Source organism: Thermobia domestica, chromosome 7 (assembly GCF_964235325.1).
Source record: "Thermobia domestica chromosome 7, izTheDome1.hap1.1, whole genome shotgun sequence".
NCBI lineage: Eukaryota > Metazoa > Arthropoda > Insecta > Zygentoma > Lepismatidae > Thermobia > Thermobia domestica.
In genome coordinates, this window is record NC_137460.1 from 178607239 (window position 1) to 178628446 (window position 21208).

The 21208-nt window shown below is 33.9% G+C and overlaps 1 long non-coding RNA gene across 1 annotated transcript in view; it reads right to left on the reverse strand.

Moving 5' to 3' along the window:
* LOC145690588 (uncharacterized) overlaps positions 1–21208 on the reverse strand; it is a 160079-nt gene that overhangs the window by 102489 nt on the left and 36382 nt on the right. The window contains exon 2 of the long non-coding RNA XR_014132245.1: positions 1384–1510. This is a non-coding gene — a long non-coding RNA (uncharacterized LOC145690588). The remainder of the gene's footprint in view (positions 1–1383; positions 1511–21208) is intronic.

Consider the following 21208-nt stretch of genomic DNA (forward strand, 5'->3'; position numbering starts at 1 on the left):
ACTTTTCTTAATTTCTTTATTGAGCTAATTCTAAATATCAAGTCCATATGAGGAAAGTACTGACAACGGATTTAGACTGGTGAACTTTCAACATCCTAAACCTTATCGTCAAGAGTACAAAATTCTAACATCGTAATATTCATACAAATATACTTGGTCCTCACAAGATGGAAAAGCACACAATCAAATTGATCACGTTTTAATAAATAGAAGAAGACAGTGTAGCATAATTGATGTTTGGTTGTTTAGGGAGCTGTATGTGACTCAGATCACCATCTGGTAGCGGCGATGATAAGTGGGAGGTTAGTTTTATTATTATTAAGTATTATGCCTGTTGTCAGGTCCTGGGAGAAATGAGGATTCTTTCATTTCAACTTTAGGTTTGGACTTAGAAATGTTTCTTCCACATGTCTCAATCTTCAGCTTCCTCTTTTAACTCCCAATATTTTCTTCTGTTTTCAAATCGTCGATCAGTTGTGTTCTTCTTCTTCCTATTCCTCGCTTTCCTTTCATCTTTCCTTCTATAGCGGTATGAAGAAGATAATTTCTTCGCAAGATGGGGCCAATCCAATTGGCCTTCCTACGAAGGATACTGGCTAAAAGCGTCCTCTTCTCTCCAGTTCGTTTTAAAATATATTCTTTTGTTTCTCTCTTTCTCTCTCTCTCTCTCTCTGTCCATTTTATCTTCTCCATCTTCCTCCAACACCACATTTTGAAGACAGAAGTTATCGTTTGAAAAAAATGAAATATTCAGCATCTGAAAACGGAGAAGTCTAACTTAATGAAGAGGAGGACCAGTTGAGAGGGGAATACCAAATTGAAATGTCGAGCAGATACTATGTTTTACTTAGAAGGTTTAGAATGCAATAGTGTTAGAGATGTTAAAGTTAGGGATGGTATTAAAATTTCAGTGATAAAATACGTAGTTAGGGCACACGGAAATGCGTAATAAACCATGGTTCGATCAGGAAGGTACTAAACTAGCAGAGAAGAGAAAATAGACAAAACTGTGTTGAATACAAAATTCAAATGATATTTTAAAGATATTGTGTTCAGCACAACGAATGATGTGATTTAAACAACAATAATAATAATAAGCTGTGGACATGTGATATATATTGGACTGAAATTCTGTAAAAATGTCAAACATTATTTATTTGAAATCATGAACAATGAATTTTCATTGTCAGATGTTAAAATCGTATTTTGAATTTTCATTTCCTTTAGCATAACTTACAGTTCGTTTACATGCTCAGAATATATATATATATATATATATATATATATATATATATATATATATATATATGTGTGTGTGTGTGTGTGTGTGTGTGTGTGGTGTTGACTTCTAATTTTATATATTTTTTTAATGAATAAACTTACAGATTATTCCTTTGTCCGCATTCATAAAGATTTCCTTGTCTGACGCCAATCTACATGTTTTGCATTTCATCAGCCTGCCTTCAATTCATTGACTTAGGAATTCAACGACCGACGCCCTGGAACAAAACTACAGTGAGAACACGTCATTAGACAGAGTTGACCAATTGCGACATATAGGGAGAATCTCTCCGCGACACTTAATTTTGGAACCTAAACTTCCTGTGTTTATAATGGTAACGCATATAGTTACATATTCCTTTATCAACGGCAAGTATGATTTTGTTATTAGGGAACGTTCGTACTCCGAGTTATTCCACGCTATAAGTTTACCCTAATTTTGTTGCTTCTGTGCTAAGCTTCTGTCCGAGCATCTGGTCTTTCATAGCCTAGACTCCATGTATGACTAGCATACGCGCCTTTGGTGTGGGAGACCCGTATTTGATTTTCAGCTCATGTGGTTCGGATTCTACGTTAATCAGCAGGTCCCGTCTGATATAGCCTTGCTGCTGATAGGAACGTTAAACTCAAAATCAACTCAACTCAACCTAGACTCCATGTTCCTAAAAGCGATCATCAGTATACCGAGTATTCTAACAAGGGACATCACCCAATTGTCCGGCTCCGATTTCAATGAAATTTTTATTGCTGATAGAGGACATGTATTCATTACTTGTGATGACAGAAATTTTTGCCATGGTGCATGTTTTCTATTTTTTAATAATTTTTAAAAGTTGTGATTTGGTTAATAGAGAATACTGCAGAAGTCCCTTACTCCCCTTTGTAAACGGAGTATTAATGAAAGAACAACCATGTAGATACTTATAGGGCCTAGGGGGAAGTCGTATGGTACGTATGACCTTGACGGCAGCCATCTTGAAATCCGCCATTTTGAATTAAGGTCAAGTTTTTTAAATGGAAATAGGGTAATATGATACATAATTTCGGGCTAGAATTTAATCAGGAAGACAATGGTGAAGTTAGTTTTAAGATGCGCCTATTTGGTGAAAAGTTACAGGCATATTAATTGTTTATACTTACTATGTGCCTAAGTCCCTTACTTACGCTTCTAACCCGCGTATTAATGATAATAAGTGGATAAAGGTTTCGGTAATACATATTATGCATAGAGGGAAGTGATACGATAAGGTTATCATTGATGGCAGCCATCTTGAAATCCGCCATTTTGAATTAAAGTGAAGTTTTGAAAACTGAAAACCATAGCATGTGGCACCAAATTTTAATAGTAAATTTTCCCCAAAAGCCAATGGTATGCTTATTTTTGTTCTATAGTTAACCAGTATGAATTTATGACTCTTCTAATGTGCACGAAACGTCCATTATTCGATTTTTCAAATTGGCAACACTCCTAATTTTCACCGCATGTTTTAAGATTCCAACTGACACTTTGCAATTGTTTCCATATTTTCTAAACTTATTACATTTTTTAAGAGTTGCGTTTGTCAGTTGATGAATAGTGTTGGGATAAGCATCCAGCAATCTTTCTGAATTTTGAAGACTTGCCATGTAATTATTAATTTCCTAGGCAGTGTAATTATTTATTTTAACCCAGAGTACATGAGGAACCTATGGACCTATGTGATGTAAAGAAATACAAATGAAATTATAAGAAATTGGTGTAACACGAACTCAAAATTATCATGAAATGTAGCCTGCATGTTGCGCAAACGACAAACAGTATTTTTTTTAAAAAAAAAAATAAATACAACTTTACAGCTTTAAAGGAACAGCAGCAATAATAGAAAACATCAAAGTGACATAATATGACTGTTTCCCACAGACTGTTTGTACCATGAACAAAGTATGAAAACAGGTAACTTGTTTATGAAGAGGTGTAACTTAATCGAGTTCCCGATCAATACTGATTATAAATCTTACCACCATGAACCATCGACAACAATCACTAGAAAACGAATGACATTTTTTGTCTCACTAGCTAAAATATTGCCATAGAAAATAAATAAATAAATAAATATACAATAAACAAATAAATATAAAACAAAACAAAAGACCATTGATTTGCACAACAATCATATTTCGTTTCCTTTTTTGAAGTGAATTTTCAACTTATTTCTCGTCTCATCTACTATCCATTACAAGCTACGTCTCCGGTATTACCTCAATGCAAAGTTGAAGTTCTTTCGTTCTGCGATGTTTCATGTCAGTAAACGAGTTTTTGAAGGGCAGGTATAGGAAATAAATAATTACATTGCCTATGAAATTAATAATTACATGGCAAGTCTTCAAAATTCAGAAAAATTGCTGGATGCTTATCCCAACACTATTCATCAACTGACAAACGCAACTCTTAAAAAATGTAATAAGTTTAGAAAATATGGAAACAATTGCAAAGTGCCAGTTGGAATCTTAAAACATGCGGTGAAAATTAGGAGTGTTGCCAATTTGAAAAATCGAATAATGGACGTTTCGTGCACATTAGAAGAGTCATAAATTCATACTGGTTAACTATAGAACAAAAATAAGCATACCATTGGCTTTTGGGGAAAATTTACTATTAAAATTTGGTGCCACATGCTATGGTTTTCAGTTTCCAAAACTTCACTTTAATTCAAAATGGCGGATTTCAAGATGGCTGCCATCAATGATAACCTTATCGTATCACTTCCCTCTATGCATAATATGTATTACCGAAACCTTTATCCACTTATTATCGTTAATACGCGGGTAAGAAGCGTAGGTAAGGGACTTAAGCACATAGTAGGTATAAACAATTAATATGCCTGTAACTTTTCACCAAATAGGCGCATCTTAAAACTAACTTCACCATTGTCTTCCTGATTAAATTCTAGCCCGAAATTATGTATCATATTACCCTATTTCCATTTAAAAAACTTGACCTTAATTCAAAATGGCGGATTTCAAGATGGCTGCCGTCAAGGTCATACGTACCATACGACTTCCCCCTAGGCCCTATAAGTATCTACATGGTTGTTCTTTCATTAATACTCCGTTTACAAAGGGGAGTAAGGGACTTCTGCAGTATTCTCTATTAACCACATCACAACTTTTAAAAATTATTAAAAAATAGAAAACATGCACCATGGCAAAAATTTCTGTCATCACAAATAATGAATACATGTCCTCTATCAGCAATAAAAATTTCATTGAAATCGGAGCCGGACAATTGGGTGATGTCCCTTGTAAGCAAGTGTTGTGTAGACTTTTACTTATTCTAATTTCATCCTTTTTCTTTCACTCTTTCACATCATAGTCTAATTGGAAAGTGCTCAATTTCATTTGTTAAGCAACGCAGGTTATGAATTTCTGCTCTAAAGATTTTACTTTACAAAATCCTGGGATGATGAACTCAGTTCTAAATCCCCAAATTCTTAATTTTACTTTTGTTACGTTACGTCGAGCTACACAAACTGACGAGATCATACTGCACAATATAGCCACACAAAATTTTCTTTGACATAAAGCGGAAAACTTCCAAAACTTTTAGAAGAAAGAGCGCGAATTTTTTAAAGCTAAAACAATTGAACTTAAAGAGAAATGAAATTAAATATTTCAGTGTTACGTCTCACACTTATGCCGGCTAGGTTCAAGGAGTCGGTGATGATGAGAAATGAAGAAAATGGTGGAATGAAGAAAGTGGGAGGAAACGGGAGAACCTCGAGAAAATCCACGTATACAGTGCTTGTCCACATCAAAGTTTACTTGGCGCGAGCTGAGGTAAACTAAGGACCCATGCACCAGAGGTGAACGCTCTACCATTGAACCACCGCGGCCCCCCTGAACTTCAAGAGTAAAAGCAAACATATTTGAGACATGCATGAGGACATCAACAAATCTAAGAAAGGCTATCAATCTCCCACTTGTATGTTAAAGAAAGCCAACGGGACAATTCTCACTAATACGGATAACATTTTAAATATGAAAATTTTTCTTTCATGAGTTGCTAAACAAGCAGTCAGAAAACAAGAGAGAGTGAAATACACACAGCCGAACCATGCATTCCAGAGCCTAACTGAATAGAAATAGAAGTTGCTATAAAATAATTAAAGAAACACAGATGTCTAGATGTAGACGAAATTCCTGCTGAGTTAATTTTAACTGGAAGAGAAAGATATAGAACAAGATATACAAACTCATTTTCCTCGTTTGGAACAAGGAGAAATTACCACAATAGTGGAAAGAATTAACCATAGTCCCAATTCGCAAGAAAGACGACCAAAATGATTGTAATAATTATCGACTCATTTTTATCTTCTAACATTCTATAAATTCCCATCAAACATTTTGTTAGCAAATGAAATTATTATACGCAGATGAAATTATTGGAGACTACCAGTGCGGACTTAGACGAAATCGATCAACTATCGTCCAAATATTTACCATTCGTCAACTATTTAAAAAAAATGGAAATACAAAACCAGGGTACATCAAGTGTTTATTGATGTTAGAAAGGTCTACAACTTCATTAGGAGGGAATATTGTACAATATTCTTACTGAATTTCGTATACCTTAAAGCTGGTTAGATTAATTAAGAATGAATCCCGAAGTAAAGTCCGAATAGGAAAATACATGTCAACGAACTTTCGCGTCGAGAATGGCCTGAAACAAGGAGATGCGTTATCGCCATTATTATTCAATTTTGTTCTGGAATATGCTATAAGGAAAATCAAAGGTAGCAACCAGCACTTACTAGAACTGAACAGTACTCACCAGGTTATGGTTTATGCTAATGATGTATATCTGATAGAGGATGGTATGAGAACATTAGAAAGAAATGCAGAGGTTTTATTAAAAGCTTGGAGGGACGTGGGTTTAGAAATAAATACAAATTCACCGTGATCTTGATACTGCAAGTTATGAATAAGTTAAAATACCAAATAATACTTTCGACAAAGTAGATACTTTCAAATATCCAGGGTCAATATTAAGATACCTAGACCATATCCACGATGAAATTAAATGGTCGTTGAAAGCAGTAAATCCGTGTTATTATTCGGTTCAAAAACATTCATCTTCCTGAATTCTGTCGAAGAATTTGTAGCTTAAAATATATAAAACGATAATCATGCCCGTTGTGCTGTATGGTTAAGAAACTTGATCGCTTACTTTGAGGGAAGAACTCAGACTGAAAGTATTTGAGAATAAAATCGTTAGGATCAAGAATAAAACCGAATAAAATCAATATTTGGACCCAAGTGGGACGGGAATGGAGAATAGTGGAAAATTCATAATAAGGAACTGAATAATTTATACCGATTACCAAAGATTGCTACAGTCACCAAGTCTTGGAGGTTCAGGTAGGCAGGTAATGCAGCCAGAATGGAGAAAGTAGAAGCACATTCAAAATTTTGGCAGGAAACCCAATCGGGAAAAGACAATTAGGAGGACCTACGCGCAGATGAGAAGACAATTTTAAGATGGATCTCGCAGAAATGGTTTATGATGCAATACAAAATAAAAACTAAGTAAGTAAGGAGTTGGTTAAGTACATAAGTCATGTATTCCATTGGCCGTAGAGTTAGTTAAGAATTATTTACAATATCTGGATAAGAACCTTTTATGTTCCAAAAAGCACTTCAGATATGTTCCAAAAAGCAATTACATTTTAAACACATTTTAGTGGTCTTAGTTTTGCAGGCTAGTGTAATCGACTCTGAATGATTTGTCCAAAAGCCGAGATTTATCTAAATAAGTTTCTGCTTTCTCAAGTGATGTGTTCACCCAATATTATTTATATTATTTAGAAAAATAATGTAAGTATTCCTAAATTCCCTATTCCCTAAATCCCTATTGCTAAATTAGTTTCCGCAATTCAATCCTAAAAAAAATTCTTAGGCTCTTATCTAAATTAGGGCAGATATCAAATTTCATACCTTTACATTCGACGATCCATCTTATCTTAAATGTTTACCATATTGAATTTCGTAAATTCCCAAAGGTTGTTTTCTCCGAAACAAAACCCTCAGTAAGTCAAATATTCATTTGGATCCAACAACTCAAAACCTGTGATAATAGTAAAGTTGTCCTCATTTTCTTGAAATTCCAGAGCACAGAAATGAAGAATAATACGTTTAGCCTCAGAAGCAACAAACCTATTATACCAAATATTGTGTCTAGTGATTCAAAAGAAGCACACGGTGTTGGTAAATTTTCGATTCGGAGTGTAATTTCCAAAATTTACGCAACTAAGTGAGATTTCGTATTCGTGCAGCAGTAATCTCACATACCAAATTTCTATCTATACTTGCAGGGGCTCTAAAAGATTACACAATGATAGTAAAATGTTGTTTTCCTTTTAGGGATCTCAATAAATTTTCGTCTCAAAATCTGCCCCAAGTGACGATCTAGAATCATACATGAAATTATTGCGAATCACTATGTAGTTTTAAATATACAATTAATGAAATAATGTTTTCTTTCGAGAGACGAAAGAGAGAAGAAACATTGGTAATAGTGAAAAAATCGAATTCCAGATTTCGACGGATTTACACTCACTTCAAGTGATTTTTCATCTGCGAGTTAGTTCGTCCGTTCGTCCCGATGTACACTCACTTAGAGGTCATATCACTCAACGTATCTCAATCAAATTTTGAACTTAAGGTTTTTATGTGACCCTCCAGGGAGTTTCTGGAATTTTCTTCCTACCCCTAAAAATAATAGTAGTTTACTTAAGGGTAAAAATAAATGTATTTTATCAAATATAGCTACTGTATAACGATTTTGTTTACATTTCATAAATCAATTTTCGAAAACAATCCCATCATGTGGTATAAGTTATTTCTCTGGGAATATTCGAGGAGTAGTTTATTCTTGGACATGAGTTTTCTTTCCAATGATTTTTTCAAAAATGACTCAGGTGATTTTGTTTGTATTCCATAATTAAATATTTTGTTAATAACCTGACAATATGACATAGCTCATTGGTGCTGAAAAAATCTACAAGTGGTAGTTTATTCTTGGAGGTGAGATTTTTCGGATGATTTTCTCCATAACAATCCATGTCATTTTATTCATATTTCATAAGTATTTCATTAAGAACACTATAAGACAGTTGTAAATTATTCCTGACAAAAAACAAAACATCACAAAGGGTAGTTTACTCTTGGGAATGTGTTTCATTTCAGACTACTTTCTCGTTTGAGCAATTTTGGTCATATTTCATTATTATTCTTATAATTTCGCATAAATCACTTTTATGTAGTTTAATTTTTTTTTTTTGAAAATTTTGTAAAATACCACTTATTTGACTGTTATTATTTTATAAACAAGTATTTCTTTAATTACCCTAACACATAGCATAAGTTATTTCTTATGGAAAACTCTACAAGGATAGTTTATTTTTGCGGGTGAGTTCTCTTTCGGTAGTTTACAAAAATTATCTTAGAATTTTGTTCGTATTTCACAAGAAAATTTCTCATTAATAACTGCAGCACAGCATTATCTAGTGTAAGTAATTGGAGGGAGAAAGTTTACTGCGGTTGCCCGTACCTTTTATTTATTGTTATGTAATAATTTCCCCCTCTTTTCCATCTCTAGGGAATTGTGTTTTCTAATGTTCTATTATATAAACAATTACGAATTGATGAAATATAGTAAGTATAATTCACTAAGTATTTATACGTAGAACTGCGACATATAAAGATACTTTAAAATTCTTTTCCCTACTCGCTCTGTCTCCTATTTTATAAATCGTGCAAGTCAACTATATATTTTATTGTCTTCTTTACTCGTTTAGTCGTTTCCGACTATTCACGACCCCATGTGTACTAGGAGTACAGGAAAACCGGCATCTTTTCGAAATGTTGCCCCTTAGTTCTGTATGTGTGGAGCTTTTCCCCCTAAATGTTTTACTTTATTCCTTTAATGATTTTTCATGACTTCTTCTACGCAGTTTGCAGCTGAAAAGTTACCAGATTTCCGATAATGCTGGTAATTATAGTTTATTTATCTTCTATGTAGCTTAATTACACTTTGCAATTACAATTACTAATTAGACTCACTCTTTCATTAATCTTATTACAAATCTACCTTGCATTTTATTTACTCATTGCACATGACCACTCACGTATGTTTTTTATACCTTATATCAATGTTCTTGTCTTACGATCGATTATTACACAATTAATTTAATTATTGTACGATATGGATTCTATACATAAATTCAATTTATTGTTACTTGCTCAGAGTTTTATATTGCGTTCTAAAGTAATGCAATATAAAACTTCTTTTTTTTTTTTTTTTGTTTCCCCATCGGGTCCGGTTTGGGATGCCCTAGTGTTATCAGGCCTATGCCACCTTCTCAGAAAGTTTTCTGCTACAAACGGGCTAATTGGGGCCAATAACGCTCCGATCTGAATACTGCTGTTAATACACTGCTCATGCCTACTACACAATATGATCTTGACCACACAATCACTGCTCTTACTGAATCTATTCAAGATACAGCACAACGTTTAAGTCCAACAACAGAAATTCAACTGTTTAAGCGAAAATATCCGAGTAAATATTGGCAGAAATTCCATCAGCTCACTTTACAGTTTTCCACATGTCATACTCCATTGTTCACAATAGTAAGGCAGTCATCACTGAGATGAATAATACATTTGCTTTATTTTTTCAAAATAGTTTTCCTCTTCCAGATTAGCATACATCTCAGCGCCTACAAACTTCAATAAAGCGACGTACAGATTCAACTTCTGTTTCTCTCCGCCCATCTATTAGTCATTCTTTAGATCTCAGTAATCAAGTTACCACTTCGATCCAACCAGATACTATTTTGTAAACGCAACCTTATCTCAGGCTTTGAATCTATTACGTATGTTCTCATCAGACAAGTATCACATTCTTTTCTACTTTCTCACAAAGACTAATAGTGTTAAAAGAAGCGGTATGATGAATTTCATAGGACACCATACTTGTATTTTCGAAAAATGCCACATTCAAGATGTTCGGGAAATTACGCAAGAAGTCACTAAACCTTGCCCCATTCAATCCACAATTATTTAGGAGACCTTGAACTAATTTTTGAAATTTTGTATCTACTCTCCCCATGTTCTTGAACTTGGTATTTTCTGACAACACAGATGTGGTTTCCTCTTACATTCACCACACTGCTTCCTCTAACATTATTAGCTTTTGCGCTCGGTGTAATAAAGTTTTTCGCTTGTTTTCGTGTCTATTTTCAACCTCCAAGCGCTGTACTAGGAGTTATGAAACACCCTTATAAACTGTTAAGTCGCATATTTTGTCTATTGTTTGATTTCTTCAAACAACAATGCACATACCTTGTAATAAAAAGTGCAATTAATTAACAGTTGTCATAGTTATTGCATGCAGTGTCAACAATGTTTACTTTACCAATGTTTCAGTGGTCAATGATTTCAGCTCATGATAAGTATTTCATCAGAGTGAAAAGACAAAACTTTTCAGGCTTAGATCTATCTTTGTATAGACTATCATCAAAAGCAGTTTACCCATTGTGGATAATTAGCTGATGATTTTATCTCAGAATTACACTTGGATTTATTTGTAGAGATGATAATTATAGTCTATAAATAGTATGAAGAAAAAGTTAAAATACGTGTTAGGCTCATGTGTATAAGTAGGCTATATTATTTAAAAGTCTTGTAAATATGTGTGGAGATTTGTATGCTTGGAAGAAGTGTCCATGACTACTGGACTCCGTGTGTGCACTCTAGGTTTACACAAACAGAAAGATACGAGGATCTCGTCTTCCATTTATATGTGTCAATAAGATAACAGTAAAACGTTAGTTCTTCCGTACAATCTAAATTTCTCTTTCTAAACAAATAAGCCGTTTTTTCGGAGATGTAAGAGACTAAGAGAAAGTGCTTTAAGAAATATATACCGTATATATATATATTCATTATGTCCATTGTAGTACTATTTATATTCTTCATACTTCTTCATACAGATATATATATATATATATATATATATATATATATATATATATATATATATTGACTCTTACAAGGTTTAAGAAAGAAATTGTGAACATAATACAAGTATTGTGAACTTCAATATATGACTGCTTCTTTTCCAGTATTATAAAATTCAGGTACTATATTACCTATAATCACATATACTACTTACAGATTTGTAATTGGTCGTTGTGGTATCGGCTAGTTGAATTGAAACCATGGTTATTTGCGACGTGAATCTACAGTTTAACATGGGATCCGAATCACATGTCTTTATACAGTTAATTGAACATGGGTCTTTCGCAAAAACATGATTAACTGTAGCTTTTAAATTTGTACGTGAATTTCAAGCAGCCATCTAGTATTTTGTCTCGTTTTCATCTTACACAAAATAGTAGTAATTCTCTGCCCACTGCATCAATGGCGCCGACTTTCCTAAATTTATGTGGATGCATACCAATGCTGGGACGTATATTTTTTTAGGGAGTCTCGATACATTTTGATTGATTTCCTTTAAGTTAAAATCTTAAATGAACACTCTCATAAAGGGCTTTCCTGTGATAAAGTAACATCTCCAGGTACTATAAGGATAAGTTGGGGTGCCCTAGCTCACGTCAGTCGGTAAATCGGCTGACTTAAACGCAAGAGAAACTGGTTCAAACCCCGGTTCAAGGTTAAGGATAAGTTACTGTAATGAATATTCTCAACATATGTAATTGTAACATTAAGTGTATACTTCAAACAACTTACCTGATGCACAATGATTGCAAGAGGGAACGATATTAAAGGAAAATACCTTACACGTTGTTAAAGGAAAATACCACATTCATACAAATTAAAATGAAACAGTCTTCATAAAACCAAATAATTTTAATCGTATTGCAGAAAGAACTGCGCAAGTATTTTGCTGTGAACATAAACTACAAAATGACTATAACTTAAATGTGTTGCTTAGTTGCCTTTGCACAAACTCATTTCAAACAGACAATTATGTTTTAGAGGTTAGAAACTTTACCTTCCATCTAATGTTTTCGTTGTTTGTTATTTTTTGATGTTGGCAAGTGAGAAATATTTATTTTGTTTCTAATTAAACCAAAAATCTTGGGGGTGCGGCGCACCCACAAGATCATTTGTGTGGGTGCTGGAGCCCCGGAGCACACACGTAGTCGGCGGGCATGCACCGTACATTATAGGTGAAAATCATGCTTAATTAAAAGCTCAAATTTTTACATTTAACAAGTTTATTATTATTATTATTATTATTATTATTATTATTATTATTATTATTATTATTATTATTATTATTATTATTATTATTATTAAAACTATTTAAATTCCAAAATTAAAACTATCATAAAATTCATCTTTACAAACTTCTACAATATGATTTTCCTCTATAACATTGGTTCCTTTGTATACAATCAAATTTGCTTCATACAATGGAACCAATGTTACAGGAGCAAGGCATATTGTGGAAATTTTTAACCCGGGAACGGTCGACAGGTGAGCGCAGCTCTCACCCTGATTTATGTTTTCGTTTCAAAGCCGCCCTAACGGGGTCTCAAACTTGAGTCGCCGTCTAGCTGTCTCTTGATGTGTCTAGTGTGTGAGAGTCAAGTATATCCTCTTCAGTCTCTTCTGTTGGAGTAGCACTGGCCTTATAAATGTGACTATGCGTAATTTCTGAGCGCCACGCTCACCTGTCGACCGACAGCGTGAGTGATTTTTTCCCGAGATCATGGACAACAAGCAGCAGATTCAGCTACGGCTTGCGAAAAACTGAAAAACTGTACGATATACTGCCTGTGAAGTGCCAATCTGTGGGAAATACATTGTCAGCATCTGCTGGAAGTGTAATGGATTACATCAAGACAGTGATGAGACATGAAGTAGAATAGTGTCTTTTGGAAATACCTACTGTATATATCAAGAGACATAAGTAGGGTGTTTACACTAAGATATTTATATTTTTAATTTCATTAGAGATTTCCAACTCGAAATATGAATAGTATGAACATATGAGGAACATATACTGAAAACTCGCTCTAATTATGTAAATATTTTTTTTTAGAAAATGTAATCCTTATTTGATAATAAAAATGTAATTTTATGCGACAACTAAATCAACCAATTGTATGGTTTATGGGATAACAGAAATTGATTTCATAAAGAACTTTGATAATAAAAATAGATATAACTTATAATAAGACATGGTTTTATATAAACGCATTATAGTTTTATTTGCGATTTTATTTTAATAATAATAATAATAATAATAAATCACAAAATGTCAACATATAGAAATGTATTCAAAATAAATTCCGTATAAAGTCACAAACAGCTATAGAAATGATTATATTGTAAATGAGCGCCGCTCTCACCTGTCGACCGCTCGCGTCACAAATCAACATTCGACCGTTCCCGGGTTAAAAATGTATTTTATAATAGTTTTAATCTTAGAATAAAAACCTTGGAAGAACCAGTAGTTAGCATCCCCAACAGAAATAACAACAATCCAGTTATACGGGTAAATGAAGTTATTGAAGTAATAATCAAACTTCGATCTATAGCATCTTTATTAGGACCAGAAAGCATTCGTAATTACACAATTAAAGCATATTCAAAAAAATATCTCCATTATTAACAAAAATATGTAACATCACATTAAGAGCTGGAACATTTCCATCTAAATGGGAGCATGTCATACAGTACTGGTTCATAAGAGTAATAACAAATTGAATCCAACTAATTAGAGGTCAATAACTTAATTTAAATTGTTTTCTAAAATTCTTGAAAATATTATTCACAAACACTTATTTTTTTAGTATAAATAATGTATTAAATGAATCTCAGCATGATTTTTATAAAAGAAAATCCATTGTAGCTAATATCTTCGAAATAACTGATTATGTTGATCACGCATTGAAACAAATGTATCAAACGGATGTAACATATATTGATATGAATAAAACCTTAGATTCAGTAGATCATAAGCTACTTTTACAGAAAATGTCAAAAGTAGGAATATATCGCTTGTACTTAAAGATTTTTGAAAGTTATGTGACAAGTAGAACATACCAAACTAAAATGGAAAATGTCTTGTCAGACTCATCCACCAACAACAATGGAATTCCTGAAGGCTCTCCTTTTGGACCATTACTTTTTATATTTTTTATTAATGACTTGACAATAGTTTTGAAACATTCGACATATACTGCAGACGACGACATTAAACTTTTTAGAATAGTAAATATAATTGAAGATAATATTATGTTTTACGATGATTTCAGTAGAATTGTTGAATGGTATAAAACTAATGGTATGGGAATAAATTATTTAAAAACTATATGTATGACATACAATAATAAATCTCAGTATTATTCAGTCAATATGAAATACAAGGCAATGTTTTGAAAAAGGTTGATACAGTAAGAGATCTAGGTGTAATGTTTGATAGCTGTTTACACTTTAATGAATATACAAACCATATGTAACGAAGCAAAGAAAATAAAGGCTATTTAATTAATGGCTTGCTTTTTGTCAACTTGATGCATATATACTCCTATACAAATTGTTGGTAAGGTCAAACTTAGAATACGCATCAATAGTCGGGAACAGCGTAACACAGACACTTATGAATAAACTTGAAATGGTTCAAAAATGTTTTATTAGAATGTTATGTTTTAAGTTAAGTTGTAATTATCATTAGAATTCATCAGACTATTACAGAAAATAGTATTAAATTAGAAGATGGGAGGGAATTACTGAATTCCACTTTTATTGAAAAGTTATTTGACGACCGCTATTATGCAGACTATACTTTTAAAAATATTGAATGAAAAGTCCTAAAATATGGTACAAGAGCTAGAATAATGTTTCAACCGCATGACAAGAAACATGCTTTCATCAGAAGACCTTCAACTAACTAAAAAAAACTAATTATAATTATATTTTATTTTTATTTTTCAATGTGTTTTAGGAATTGACGTTGACTATATTATCAGAGCCTATATTTTTATCCATGTATAGTACTACAACTATAACATGGGATTGCAAGACTAGGTGCTGTATTTTTGCCTTCAGCTGTTCTCAGCATGTTAATAAAGATTATAAAATATAATAATAATAATAATAATAATAATAATAATAATAATAATAATAATAATAATAATAATAATAATAATAATAATAATAATAATAATAATAATTCGGACTTGCAATCCGTAAAGTAACTTCTTGGCGAAGGTACTTTTTCAAGGGTCCAAAGAACATTTATCCAAGGGTTGTAATGCGTAGAATAAGTAGGAAGGGATAACCAGACGATATCATTATCAATACGCTGTTACAATATCTGCGACGAATTGCAATGGGAGACGTGACGTTCGATTTGTGTTGCGAAAGATATTTATTCAAGCATTTAGAAATAAATTCACTCTTGAAATACAAAATGATTTAGCATTCATATAAACCATTGATCCTGGTGGCAAATTTCGATTATATTCTGTTTAACATTTACACCTCTAAAAATCAATATTGAAGGCAAATATCAACCAGCATTGCAACAATCTATCATTGTCATGTTTACTCCCTTTTCAACCGAAGATAAAACCTGTTTCGTTTTCTAACCTTTTTCTTGTAACGCTGTCTCATCAACATTAAACATATTATGAGATTTGTCAAATCATAGACAGAAAAAAAAAAATCAACGTCGTATATATTTATCCCTTGACCCCTTGCAGCAGAGAATCCTTCTGCTTGAAGCTAAGTTCAGGATTTCTTTGCATAAATGATTTTAGTTAATAATATCCTCTTTTTTCAGTTTCTTTACTAAACGTATGTGCTATTCCAAGCTCTATTGCAAGCCTAAATGATACAGACCAAACTCTTAATTTTATCTGGTACGGACTCTGCTTCCGACAATGCATGAATGTGATCAACTGTTTTTCCATTTCATTTTCAGGTTCCATAACTACAACGAACAGAAAAATAATTGGTATAAGTTAGCTCTCGATTAGGTTTTGTTGTATTACTACAGTTTATATTGTTGTATTATCCTATCAGAAGCTTTCCGTTCGTTTTCTACCCTATGAACTCTCATATCGATGCGTAGGCCTAAGCCCAAGCGTTAGTCAATATTATCATTAAGACAAAACCTCGCTTCTCAAAAATCAACCAACATTCTTCAGGAAACAATAAAAAGTGCTATTCACTAGATTCTGAGGCGGGAAGTTGCATTCTATGCAGGACATACGAGTATTGCCATGGCGGATTAAGGTTTTTGGGGCTAGTGCTGAGCAAATGCAAAACCAAGACCAAGACCGGGTGGTCTTGGTCTTGGTCTTGTCTTGCACACCCACTCTTGGTCGTGGTCTTGGTCTTGCATACAAGAGTCTTGCAAGTCTTGCATTTAAGAAATCTCAAGGTTTTCATAGGTAAATTTTACTATGGATATAAGGGATAATAAACTCTACAATGCGTCAATAGTAACGGAAATACAATGTATGTTTCTGAATGTAATATAGTTTAACTTTGTGTAAATATGATGATAGTGTACAACATAGGTGATGTCCTTTATTTTTTTAATGGGTGCCCACGCTTCACTACTTGTAAGATATGCCTAAATCACAACGTTTCGTAATCTGTTTATATTTTTAACAGATCCAACACTCCGTTGGTTCCCAAACTGGGGAGGCTACACCTGAGACGCATGAAAGAAAATCAAGACGGCACAAATTATTGAAATACCATTAATTGCAAAATTATATTCACACCCTAAAGGCGTCAGATTTTTATTTTTAACCACGATTAGCTAATCCTTGTATTAATCAAACTTCCAATTAAATATTGAGATTTTTTATTGATTCCAATATGTAGTCTATGGGGCAGAAACATTGCCATTACGCAAAAGTGATGAAAAAATTGCAGGCTTTCGATACATGGGCATGGAGAAGAAAGGAGAGAATTAGCTGTGTTGAACGGACAACGAATGAGAAGGTGTTAAAAAATATTAGTAGTAAGGAAAAAAGAAGAATTTTAGATATTGTTAAGAGGAGGAAGAGGACCTGGTTAGGATATTGGCTGAGGAGGAACTGTATTATGAGGGACGTGCTGAAGGGTATTGTGGAAGAAAAGAGAGGGAGAGAGCGAAGGAGACTAGTTGAAGGAAGGTATTAAAACAGAAAATTGCTACGTCAAGACGAAGAGACTAGCTGAGGACCACCGAACGTCGAAGCTTCTCAGTTGCAGCAAGTGACCTGCCAATAATGGCAGAATAGCTATTATGAAGATGATGATATATTTAGCAATATTGACTAAAAAAAGAGAGAGAAAATTAAAATAATAATTATTATAATCAAACCTCTTATTATTTTAGAATAATTTGAGTGAAAACTGAAAACGATTCAACTGTCTATGTCTTTCGTGTAAACTCAATTTATATAAATACTTTTGACCTGTATTGGAAATACAAAATAACGGAATCAAACTCCAAGTTATTTGAAGTCTCATTTGTGAATATGGATTACTAGTATCAATTACCCACTTCGTTGGGTTAAACTTAAATAATAATATATTTCGTTAGTCAGTCACTTTTTACTATTAGTAAAGCGCTCTCTGATATCGGTCATTTTCGATTATTTTTATATGTCTCTCTCCTCCTCTTCCCCAAGTTGTGGGGCTGAATTTGAATTTAAACGACATCAGAAGTGTCACTGTTCGTTTCAGAGATCACAAAAAGTATGGATTCGGCACTAATATCGGCCATTTTCAATAAATTTATATATCTCCTTCTCCCCCATGTTGCGAGGCACGGTATCGGTAGTGTCATTGTTCATCTCAATGACCTCGAAAACCATGAGTTCGACATTGATAATGGTAATTTTCGATAATTTCATATGTCTTGTTCCTCCCCCAAGTTGCGGTGCTGAATTTGCATTTAAACAAGATCGGAAGTATCACTGTTCACCTTAGCGACGCCGAAAACTATGGATTCAACACTAATATTTGGTCATTTTTGATCATTATTATGTATTTTCCTCTCCCCAAGTTACGAGGCTGAATTTGGTCGTAAACGGATCGGAAGTGTCAGTATTCTACTCAGCGAACTGGAAAATTGTGGTGGAGGGCGCGGTGGCTCAGTCGTAGAGCGTTCACCTCCGGTGCTTAGGGTCCCTGGTTTGATTCCAGCTCGCGCCGTGTGGACTTTGTGGTGGACAAACACAGTGCTCGTGGGTTCTCTCGGGGCTCTCCCGTTTCCTCCCACTTTCTTCATTCCACCATTTCATTCATTTCTCATCATCACCGTTTCCTTTAGTCTAACTGGCATAACAGTGGGACTTAAAACTAAAAGATTTCATTTCATTTTTTTTCTTTTTGGAAAACTATGGATTCAACAATAATAGACCTATTTGTCATTTTCGATCGTTTAAATATATCTTCTGTTCCCTCCGCCAAGCTACGGGGCTGAACTTGGATTTAAATAGCATCGGAAGTGTCAGTGTTTATCTTAACGACCCCTAAAACTACAGACTCCATTTTAATATCGGTCATTTTCGATCATTTTTAAATATCTTTAATTCCCCTCCCCTAAATTGCACCGTCAAAGTGATATGACAGAAATTACCTCAGGTCTGATCCTCATCTATGTTGAAAATAAGATCTAGTTCGGTCGGGTGGTTCAAGAGTTATTACATTTTATTTGTTTTTGAACAGTTTTCATCCCCTCCTCCTGCCCTAAGTTCTACCGTCAAAGTGATATGATAAAAAAAAAAAAAAAAAAAAAACAATCCAAGTCCGAACCTCATCTATGTTGAAAATTTGATCAAGATCGGTCAGGTGTTTCAAAAGTTATTGAGTTTTATTTATTATATATCTATATCTATATCTATATCTATATATATATATATATATATATATATATATATATATATATATATATATAATATATATATATATATATATATATATATATATATATATCCCCTCCCTTCCTCCTCCTCTAGGTTCTACCATCAAAGTGAAACAAACTCTAAAAAAAACTTCAAAGGACCGAACCTCATACATGTTAAAATTTAATTGAGATTGGTTCAAGAGTTATTAAGTCACAAACTTAGTCATTTTTATTTTTATTTTTATTGATTTTTGTACATCTCCCCCCTCCTTCTCCCCTACATTGCTCCGTCAAAGTGAACTGACAGATAACATTCCAGGCTTGAACCTCATCTATGTTAAATATTTGATCGAGATTGGTCGTTTGGTTCAAGAGTTATTAAGTTTTATTTATTATTTTATAACTCCCCCTTTCCCCTCACCTAAGTTTTACCGTCAAAGTGAAATGATGAAAACACTCCCAGGCCCAAACCTCATCTATGTTGAAAATTTGATCGAGATCAGTCGGCTGGTTCAAGAGATTAGGAGTCACAAAAATAGTCACTTTCAATTTTATAATATAAATTTATTGTTGTAGTATAATGTTATGTCTTTCAATACTCGATGTCCCGTATACCTAAGGAGGCTAAATGTTATATTAATAAACAATTATTCAATGTATAAGCATCCGCCCATGAAATCAAACTTGCGGTCACATGCACTAAGTTTTTGTCAATGTCACGAAAATGTTATTTCGATATTAGTTTTATGAGCACACATTGAAAATTTCCAACGGATGCTTGAGTCTCGGAGCCAAGGCCATACCCATGTAGTCGACACCTATGGTGTTCAATACTACATTTCTATTTAGTTTTGGAAGAAAAACACCACTATTATGCTTTGAAATGAAATGAAGTATCTAGTTTAACGTCCCACGACTGTGCACCAAGGCTAAGGGAGACAGTGATGATGAGAAATGACTGAAATGGTGGAATGAAGAAAGTAGGAGGAAACGAAAAAATACCGAGAAAACCCACGCACACGGTGTTTGTCCACCAAAATAGCTCACATGGTGCAAGATGACACCTGTGTGGCTTCAAAACGAGTAATATCTACAGAAAACGTGAACAACCAATTCAGAAAAGGACATACTGTTGCTATAAGCTACAGGGGCAGATCGACTCACACGGATTGCATAAACTACTGGGAACATTCACTCCAGCACCTTTTTAATGAAGCCAAGAAATCTATCTCCTTCTTTCTTCCATTATATAAAAGAAATCAAGTAGTGCCGGTACTTGTGCAAAACTCTTGCGCAAGAGTCTTGGTCTTGCAGGTATGGTCTTGATCTTGCACCCCTTGGCCTTGCTCTTGGTCTTGTATCGGGATTCCTGGTCTTGGTCTTGCTCTTGCTCTTGGTCTTGCATGCAAGACTCTTGCAAAAACTGCAAGACCAAGACTCTTGCGCTCATCACTATATGGGGCCCTGGAGCCGACTATTTCAAGGTGGCCCTATGTTACGAATAATTCCAGCGCATAAAGTTTCTTTGCTGCCTTCCTTTAAACGTGTAATGTCTGTAAATGTGGGAAGTACATTTACAGATAACACTGTATTAGGAAATAAGGGTCATGTTGTAAAATCCTCCATTACTACACGAAATAAACCGAGCGAAGTAGCTCAAGTGGTAGAGGGTTGGCTTCGCATTCGGGAGGTCGCGGGTTCAATTCCCGCTGCCGACCATCCTGATTGGGATTTTCCAGGGTTTCCCTCAATCCTACCAGACAAATGCCGGGATGGTACCTACTAAAACAGGCCCTGGCCGATACCTTCCAAATCCTTTCCATTGTTGCTGTTATTGTTATATATCTAGTATAAAATGGCCTCAGAGCTGTATCTGGTAATTGTTAAATAAATAAATAAATAATATGATCTTAATGCCATTATTGATTGAAGATGAGAATGCTGATGCTGTATTATATATCAATAATTAGAGAGGACTTAGTTTCACTCAGGCTA